The sequence below is a fragment of the Hemitrygon akajei genome, chromosome 3, assembly GCF_048418815.1.
Source record: "Hemitrygon akajei chromosome 3, sHemAka1.3, whole genome shotgun sequence".
NCBI lineage: Eukaryota > Metazoa > Chordata > Chondrichthyes > Myliobatiformes > Dasyatidae > Hemitrygon > Hemitrygon akajei.
The window spans coordinates 156,303,921-156,313,981 of record NC_133126.1 but is presented as its reverse complement, the minus strand read 5'-3'; the positions used below and the strand labels follow the sequence as shown (position 1 = coordinate 156,313,981).

General features: G+C 43.5%; 1 long non-coding RNA gene across 1 annotated transcript; it reads left to right on the top strand.

The window, feature by feature from the left end:
• Positions 1–2,925: 2,925 nt before the first annotated feature.
• LOC140724246 (uncharacterized) lies at positions 2,926–9,015 on the top strand. Its single transcript, XR_012098073.1, has 3 exons — positions 2,926–2,984; positions 8,230–8,387; positions 8,892–9,015. It is a non-coding gene; the product is annotated as an uncharacterized lncRNA (long non-coding RNA).
• Positions 9,016–10,061: the final 1,046 nt, after the last annotated feature.

Sequence of the window (10,061 nt, the reverse complement as noted above, 5' to 3'; positions counted from 1 at the left end):
GTTGTATCATCGGTAGATTTGTAGATGGCGTTGGAGCTGTGCCTTTCCAAAGAATCGTGGGTATGGAGAGAGTAGAGCAGTGGGCTAAGTACACATCCTTGAAGTGTATTATTGTTGATTATCAGTGAGGAGGAGATGTTACTTCAGGTCTGCACAGACTGTGGTCTTCTGGTGAGGAAGTCAAGGATACATTTGCAGAGGGAGGTACAGAAGCCTAAATTTTGGAGACTGTTGATTCATCCAATGGACGCTGCCATGTTCTTTTGATTGAATGTAAATGAACAAAATCAATGCAGACTCCTCGTGCAGGTAATGGACTGCATTCATACAATACTTTTGACAGTTGCATCGTCCAAATCTTCGTTTTTATTGATAATCAATACCTTGAAATTCTTCGTAGTTCCTAACTTGTTGAAGTAGTGAAACAGTTTCATTTTCACTCCTATCTGTTTTTGGCATCCCCAAGCCTGAATGCTTGAAACCACAGTGAGCAAAATAGTTCTGAATTGTCTGACTGCTTATTTCTTGCCAATTTTCTGTGACAAAATTCACTCCATTTTGAGCACAAACACATGCACCTGATGCTGTTTAAAGACAGCTTGCTCTAAGCATGGTGTAGTGTCTGGTCCACACAAGCGGGTGTGAGTGATGCTAGTTAGAAACTGTTCAACAACACTCTACCGTCCTAATCAAGCAGCATAATATCCCACATAACCAAAAGGAATCCCGGCTATTTTCTTGATTTAGTTTTTGTTCCTGAAAAGCTATCGCAAATAAGCAGCTGCCCAATTAATCTTTGGCCCAATTAACCGGAGTCCACTGTATTATTTATATACAAATAAGTAATGCGAAAAAGAGAGCAAATGTAGTGAGTTAGTATTCATGGATGGGGTAAATGTCATTTCAGAAATCTGATGGAGGGGAAGAACTTGTTTCTAAAGTGTTGAGTGTGTGTTTTCAAGTTCCCTTACTTCCTCTCTGATGGTAGCAATGACAAGGGCATGTCTTGGGTGATGTGAGTCCTTAATCATGGATGCTGACTTTTTGAGGCATTTTAAAAAATGTGGAATTCTCCATTGAAGTAGTTTCCATCGGCAAGGGGAAGCTGGTAGACCAACGCTTCTACATGGGTGATGAGACGATTCTAACAGTCTCAAGAAGCCTGTGAAGAGCCTAGGTCGGTGGTGTAACACATCCCTCAAAGACACAGAGCAGGTAGATCAGATCAGGAAGGATGCTGTCAGTGGCCTCAAGAGCATCGACAGAACCACACTCCCTGGCCAGTTGAAGCTCTGGTGTATGCAATCTGGGCTCCTTCCACACCTCATGTGGCCACATGAAGTTAAAATCTTGAAGGTGGAAAAGCTGAAGAGACTGCTCATACATAAAGAAGTGGCTTGGTCTTCCCAGGTGCCTCAGCGGCATCGGGCTCTATGGCAAAGAGTCCTGGAGCTACCCATTTCCAGTCTTTCAGAGGAGTACCAGTGCGCCAAAGTAAGACTGGAGATGATGTTAACAGAGACGAGTGATCCATTTGTAGCACAAGCTGCCCTCATCCTGGATACTGGGAGGAAATGGACTCCATCAGAAGCAACCGAGAAAGCAAAGGTGGCAGGCACTCAAGCAGAGGGACGTTGTGGGCCGAGGGCAGCAAGGGAGGAGCGGTCTGGGCCTTGGGGACAGTACACCGGCCTGGAACAAGGCTGCTCCGTCTCAGAGACGCAGGAGATACGTCGGCTGGAGGAGGCTCAAAGGCAAGGTGCTCAAAGGCCTTTGCTCAGGCAGGGCAAGGGCAATGGGTGAGATGGGAGAAGTGGAGAAAAGAAAGATCTCCTGGAGAGAGCTGTGGGAGATGGAGACATTCAGAGCGAGCTTTACCATCAGGGCTGCCTACCATGTCTTACCGTCTCCCATGAATCTCAGTCAGTGCTATGGAGAGGACCCCACGTGCTCCCTCTTCCCGACTTCAGCAACACTAAAACACATTCTGGTGGGCTGCAAGACCAGCCTCACTCAAGGCCGATACATCTGGCGGCACAACCAGGTGCTACAGTGTCTTGCAGCAGTGCTGGAAAGTCGGCAGACGTGCGAAAATGCTCTCTCTCCCTCTTCATCCCGCTGGCTGCTTACAGCATTAGTCCAGAAGGTGAGGGACAAGCCAGACTCGCCACATCAAGACCAGACACCGGGCGGCTAGGCAGGGCACCTGATTGGAAGATGGTGGCAGACTTAGGCCAGAGGCTCTGCTTCCCAACTGAAATCACGGAAACCAACCTCAGACCAGACATTGTGCTATGGTCGGCCTCACTCCATCTCGTTTACATCATCGAGCTTACAGTGCCCTGGGAGGATGCCGTGGAGGAGGCCTACGAGCTGAGGTATACTGACCTTGCAGCCGACGTGCAGCAACATGGCTGGAAAGCAAGGATCCGACCGGTCGGAGTAGGCTGCAGAGGATTTGTAGCCACATCGACATCGGCTGCTCGGGGAGCTGGGAGTGCGAGGGAGGGAAGAAACACCGACAAGCAGTCAAAGACCTCTCCAGAGCTGCTGAAAAGGGTAGTCAGTGGCTCTGGATGAAGAGAAAGGATTCCATCTGGGCCCCCAAGTGAGTGAATGGCATCTAGGGGGTGAGAGCGGGATGCTGGGATACACTGCTGAGCCCTCTGGAGGTGTCGTGGGCCTATCAGTGAAACACCGAGGAAAGAGGGCGCCCACTTGATAATCCAGAAGATGCCACCACTGACTTGGCTACCTCACAGAGTCTAGGCAGCATGTATCAGGAGGGCAAATAAGGGATTTTAACATCTAGTCCTACATAACATACCATATGGAACCCAGAAATCAAATGGGCAAATGTTTTTGAACCATATAGGATTCTGAGAGAGCTTCACAACGTAGATGCTGTGTATTTTTTCTCCTGTAGGAATGAGGCAAGGACAAGGAATCACAGTTTCCAAATAATCAGATGACTGTTAAGGCAGGTAAGGAAGAAGTTCTCTCGTTGTGAATCTTTTGTAATTTCTCCTGAGAGGTCTGTGGATACTGAGTCAAGGCTGAGATAGATATTTGGATGACAACTGAAACTAGAATCCCTTGCTTAATTATTTCTACCCTCCATGGACTCTGTCTGTATTTCTCTGTGCCCTGGTAAAGCAACCACTATAAGTGAAGACCCCACTCTCCCCATACATTCTCTCTTCCCCCCCCCCATCCCATTGGACAGAAGAAACAAAAGATTGAAAGCACATACTACTGGGTTCAAGGATAAGCTCATCCTACCATTACCTCATTGTGACCTGCCACTTTCCTGTCCACCTGCAGTGCATTTTCTCCGTACTGTAATACTTTATTGAGCTCTCTGTTATTGTTTCACCTTCTGCTACCTCAGTGCACCATTGTAATGAGTTGATCTCCATGGATGGTATGCAAGACAACTTTTTCACTGTTCCTCAGTACACGTAACAAAAGTAAGCCAATTTATCATTAGTCACAGATAGAGCAGCCTGTTGTCAAGCTGCAGAAAAATGGGACAGATCAGTAGTGGTAACATTCATATCACACAAGTGCCTTGTACAGACGATCCTGAACAAGGAAATCTAAGCTATCTCCCCTGAGTTTTAGCTCAAATGCCCCTGATCTGGTCATCGTAACTACATTACAATGTTACAAGTCCATTTCCACCACCACTGTATAAAGGCTGCAGCAATTCAAACAGAGAGTCCACCTCCACTACACCAGCAGTTAATGTAGTCGCACTTCCATTACCAATATTAAGAGAATAAGTTTAAAGCAAGTCTGTGATGTACTTACCGGTAATAAAATTCTGAGGAAGTTTGCTTTAGAACAATTAAGGATTGTTGCAATCTATGATAACTGATGAAAGCAACGATTGAAAGAAAACTCTGTATGGAGGAGCATTTAATACACAATAGATAACTTTCTTAGTCTCAAGAAGGTTCCTCAAGAAACCAACATCCATCACCACCTGCCACGTGCTCTCCTCTCATTACTGCCATCAGGGAAGACGTGCAGAAACCTGAAGACCCCACTCAACATTCTAAGAACAGCTTCTTCCCCTCTACTATCAAGATTTCTGAATGGTCCATGAACATTATTTCATTGTTCTTTTTTTGCACTTTTTCATCTTAACTTATAAGTCTGTGAGATATAGAAGCTGAATTAGGCCATTTGGCCCATGGAGACTACTCCACCTTTTCATCATGATCCAATTTCCTCTCAGCCCCAGTCTCCTGCCTTCTCCCCATATCCATTCATGCCCTGACCAATCAAGAATCTATCAACCTCTGTCTTAAATATACATAAAGACTTGACCTCCACAGCTGCCTGTGACAGAATTCCACAGATTCACCACGCTCTGATTAAAGAAATTCCTCCTCATCTCCGTTCTAAAAAGACGCCCCTCTATTCTGAGGCTGTTTCTTCTGGCCTTAGGCTCTCCCACCGGTAGGTTCAATAGGTACATTTAATGTCAGAGAAGTGTTCATAATAAACATCCTTTCACTTCCACTCTATCAAGGCCTAACATTTTTCAATGAAGTCACCCCTCATTCTGCTGAGTTCTAGAGAATACAGGCCCAGTTTTCACATGATAAACCATTCAATCCTGGAATTATTTTCGTGAACCACCTCTGAACCCACTCCAGTTTCAGCACATCCTTTCGAAGAAAAGGGGCCCAAGCCTGCTCATAATACTCCAAGTGAGGTCTCACCAGTGCTTCATAAAGTCTCAACGTTATATCCATGCTTTTATAATTCTTGAAATGTATGTTAACCTTCCTTACCACAGACTCAAACTGAAAATTAACCTTTAGGGAATCCTGCACAAGGACTCTCAAGTCCCTTTGCACCTTAGTTTTTGTACTTTTTCTCCATTTAGAACATGGTCAACTCTTTCATTTCTTCTACCAAAGTGCATGACCATACACTTCCCCACACTATATTCCATTTGCCATTTCTTTGCGCATTCTCCTAGTCTGTTTATGTCCTTCTGTAGCTTCTCTACTTCTTCAAAACTACTGCCTCCTCCACCTATCTTCATATCGTCTGCAAACTTTGCAACAAAGCTTCCATCATTCAAATCATTGACATGTAACATGAAAAAAATTGGTCCTAATACAGACCGCTGTGGAAAACAACTAGTCACCGGCAGCCAGTGAGAAAAGGCTCCCTTTATTCCCACCATTTGCCTCCTGCCAATCAGCTACTGCTTTATCCATGCCAGAATCTTTCCTGTAATACCATGGGCGCATAGCTTGTTCAACAGCCTTATGTGTGGCACCCTGTCAAAGTCCTTCTGAAAAATCAGAGTACACAATGTCAATCGATTCTCCTTTGTCCATCCTGCTTGTTATTTCTACAAAGAATTCCAGCAGATTTGTCAGGCAAGATTTTACCTTGAGGAAACCATGCTGACTATGGCTTATTTTATCATGTGCCTCCAAGAACCCTGAGACCTCATCCTTAATCATCAACTCCAACATCTTCCCTACCACTGATGTCAGAATAACTGCCTCTCTCCCGTCTTGAAGAGTGAAGTGATTCCTGAAACATCATTACTAATGCCTCCACAATCTCTTCAGCCACCTCTTTCAGAACCCTGGTCCAAGTGAATTATCTACCTTCAGACCTTTCAGTTTCCTAAGAACCTTCTCTCTAGTTATGGTAGCTTCACACACTGCATGACTCCTGACACTTGGAACATCCACCATACAACTAGTGTCTTCCACCATGAAGAATGACACAAACACTTAATCATTTGGCTGCCATTTTGTTGTCCCCCATTACTACCCTCTTCAGCTGTCTGATATCCACTCTCACCTCTCTTTTACACCTTATGTATTTGAAAAAATGCTTGGTATCCTTTTTAATATTATTAGCAAGGCTTACTTTTGTATCCCATCTTTACCTTCTTAATGACTTTTTAGTTGCCTTCTGTTGGTTTTTAAAAGCTTCCCAATCCCCTAACTTCCCATTAGTTTTTGCTCTATTACCCTCTCTTTTGATTTTATGTTGACTTTGGCTTCTCTTGTTAGCCATGGTTGTGCCATCTGTCCTTTAGAATACTCTTTCTCTTTAGGATGTATATACTTCCTGAGCCTTCTGAATTGCTTCAGAAATTCCAGCCATTGCTGCTCTGCCAGTTTTCTTTTCCAATCATTTCTGGCCAACTCCTCTCTCATGCCTCTGTAATTACCTTTACTCCACCGTAATTCTGATACATCTGACTTTAGCTGCTTCCTCTCAAATTTCAGGGTGAATCCGATCATGTTATGATCACTTTCCCCTCAGGGTTCTTTTCCCTTAAGCTCTCTAATCAAGTCTGTTTTATTGCACAACACCCAATCCAGAATAGCTGATCCTCACCCATGAGCTGCTCTAAAAAGCCATCTCATATGCACTGCAGAAATTCCCCCTCCTGGAATCCAGCACCAACCTGAATTTCCCCAATTTACCTGCATATTGAAATCCCCCATGACTATTTTAACATTTCCCTTTTGGCATGTGTTTTCTGTCTCCCATTGTGATTTATAGATCACATCCTTACTACTGTTTAGGGGTCTGTATATCACTCCCATCAGGATCTTTTTACCCTTGCAGTTCCTTCGCTCCATCCACAATGACTTAATACCTTCTGACCCTCAGTCACCTCTTTCTAATGATGTGATTTCACCTTCCTGCCCATCCTTTCGATATACTGCGAATCCTTGGACATTAATCTCCCAGTTATGATCTTCTTTCAGCCATGATACAGTGTTGCCTACGACATCATACCTGCCAATCTGCAACTTTGGTGCAAGCTCATCGACCTTATTCCGTATACTGCATGCATTCAAATACAACACCTTCAGTCCTGTATTATCCCTTTTCAATTTTGTTTGCCTTTTACATTGCAGCTCATCCTGTTGACTGCAATTTTGCCCTATCGACAGCCTTTCCTCAGTACACATTGCCTCTGTTTGTAAACCAGCTACCTCATCTTCAGCACTAGTATCCACCTTTCCTACGGGGTAGGAATATATGCATTGAAATATATGCAGCTCAGGACACTAGTCGCACCATGCTCAACCTTTTGATTCCTGATTCTGTCTGAAGTCTTACCAACAGTTGTCTCCACAACCTTTGCATGAACTGTTCTGGCACGCTGGTTCCCATCCCCCTGCAACTCTTGTTTAAACTCCACCATGCAGCATTAACAAACCTTCCTGCCAGAATATTAGTCTCCCTTCAGTTCAGGTGCAAACTGCCTCTTCTGTACAGGTCTCACCTTCCCTGGTAGAGAGCTCAATGATCCAAAAATCTTATACCCTCCCTCCTACACCACCTTCTTAGCCATGTATTAAACTGTATAACCACCTACTTCTGGCCTCAATAGTACATGGCACAGGTAGCAATCCTGAGATCACAACCCTGGAAGTCCTGCCCTTTAACTTAGCACCTAACTCCCTGAAACCTCCTATGCAGAACCTCATCACTCATCCTGCCCATATCATTGGTACCCGCATGGACCATGACTTCTGGCTGTTTACCATCCCACTTAAGAATTCTGAGGATCCGAGATCTCCCCAACGCTGGCACCCAGGAGACAACATAGCATCTGGGAATCTTGTTCTCACCTACAGAACCTCCTGTCCGTTCCCCTAACTAACGAATCCCCTATCACCAAAACGTACCTCTTCCCTCCCCCTACCCCCTTCCCTTCTGAGGCACAGAGGCAGACCCGACCACAGTGACTTTCCTCTGTTAGGTCATTCTCTGACAGGAAATTAGTGAAGCAAGTAGGCAGAACAAAGTTGTTGTAGTAAGTTTTATTTTATACCTCTGTACTGCTGTTGCAAAACAACAAATTTTACGATATATGTCAGTGGTAATGATCCTAATCCTGTTTCTGATTCTTTGCTTTCAAATTCAATATCAGATTCAAGAAGATTTTCTGAAACAAAGTCCACTAGGTGGTGCCAGACTGAAATAGTTTAGAAAAGCTGGTGTTTTACATCATGGACTGAGTGGGAATGTCAGTGAATGCTAAATCTGCCCCCGTGGATGACAGTCCTGACAGCATGACAACTTTGTTCTGCCTACTTGCTTCGCTAATTTCCTTCTGGCTGACAATCAACAAAGATGCCCTTCAAGAATACGTGCCTAGCCCTCTGCTCTGCTACCTCCGTGTTCATGACTGTGTGGCTAAACACCATTTGAAATTTGCAGATGACATGTCAGATGGCATTGAGCAGGCATACAAGAGTGAGCTGGTTGAGTGATGTTGAAACAGCAACCTCGAACTCTACATCGGCAAAACCAAAGAATTGATAATGATCTTCAGGAAAACCCACACAAGTCCTCACTGAGAGGTCAGCATGGAAAGGGTGAGCAGCTTTAATATCCTGAGTGTCAACATTTCTAAGGAGCTGTCCTTGGTCCAATACATGATTGCAATCACAATAAAAGCATGCCTTTCTGCCTGTTCTTCATTTGGAACTTGAAGACATTTGACATGTCAACAAAGACTCATAGAGTTTTGCAAATTTCTATAGATTACAGTGGAAAGCATTCTGACATATTACAGCCTCCTCTAATGCACAGGATCACAAGAGGCTCCAGTGGGTTGTAGACTCAGCCTCCTCCCCACAATTGAGGACATTTTCAAGTGACAGTGCCTCAAGAAGGTGTCATTCATCATTAAAGACCCTCACTATCCAGGGCATACCCTCTTCTGCACTTTATTCTGCATTCTGTTATTGCTTTACCTTGTACTATCTCAATGCACTATTATAATGAATTGATCTTTATGGGTGGCATGCAAGACAAGAATTTCACTTTACCACAGTACATGTGACAATAATAAACCAATTTCTCATTTCTATCCCCAGGAAGGATGTACAGGAACTTGAGGATTCACACTCAAATAATTCATGAACAGCTTTTTCCTCCGCTGCTATCAGATTATGTAACAGTCAATGAACACAACATCATTATAACTTTTTTTGCTGTATTTGTTTATTTTTTATTTTATAATTTGTAGAAATTTTATGGCTTTCTATTGTACTGCTGCTGCAGTTTTGCAAAATCAGTTTTGACAGATTTTGATTCTGAATATTTGTAACTGTTACGCTAACTGTGACTACATGCATCGGGGAGCGGAGGAGGCAGGAGCTGTGGGGTAGTGGTGGAGTCAGGTGAAGCTATAGGGGACATGAATACAAAACTGCATTACTTAAAGCTAGTCAGCAATAAGGAGGAGGTACTGATGATTGTGCAAGAACAGTGTAGTTATCTGGGAAAATGAAGAATGGCGTATCTTGTAATTACCTGATGGAGATGGTAGAGATATGGAAAGTTGGTGTGCTGTATGTCACAAAAGGGAATGAAACCTGAAAGATTTGCAATAGCAATGAAGAAGGATGTTGACCACTGCAAGGTGAAAGAAGCATGTGAACAGGGAAAGGATTCCATGAGTAGTGGGGCTGATGAGAGACTACAAGGCAAATTCACTGGTGGTAATACAAATGCTGAGATGGTCATCATTGAAACGTTCCCACAACCAATGGACTCACTTTCAAGACTCTTCAACTTATATTCTTAATATTTATTGCTTCTTTATTTATATTATTGTTTGCAACACACAAAAGGCAGAATCCATGGAAATCAATGGATAGTTGGAGTTTCGAACTGAGGCCCTTCTTCAGGACTGAGAAGGAAAGGGGCAGATGACAGAATTGTGTGTTGGTTTGGTTTTACAGCATCTGCAGAATCTCTTGTGTATAATATTGTTTCTTCTTTCTGCACAGTTTATTGTTCTCTGCACTCTGGTTGAATGTCCGAGTTGGTTGTTTTTTCATTGATTCTGTCAAAGTTACTATTACATAGATTTATTATGCCAACAAGAAAACAAATCTCAAGGTTGTATATGGTGACGTATATGGACTTGATAATAAAATTTACTTTCTACTTTAATCAATGATTATTTTATGTACTCTTTATAAGACCATAAGGCATAGGAGCAGAATTAGGTCATTCAACCCATTGAGTCTGCTCTGGCA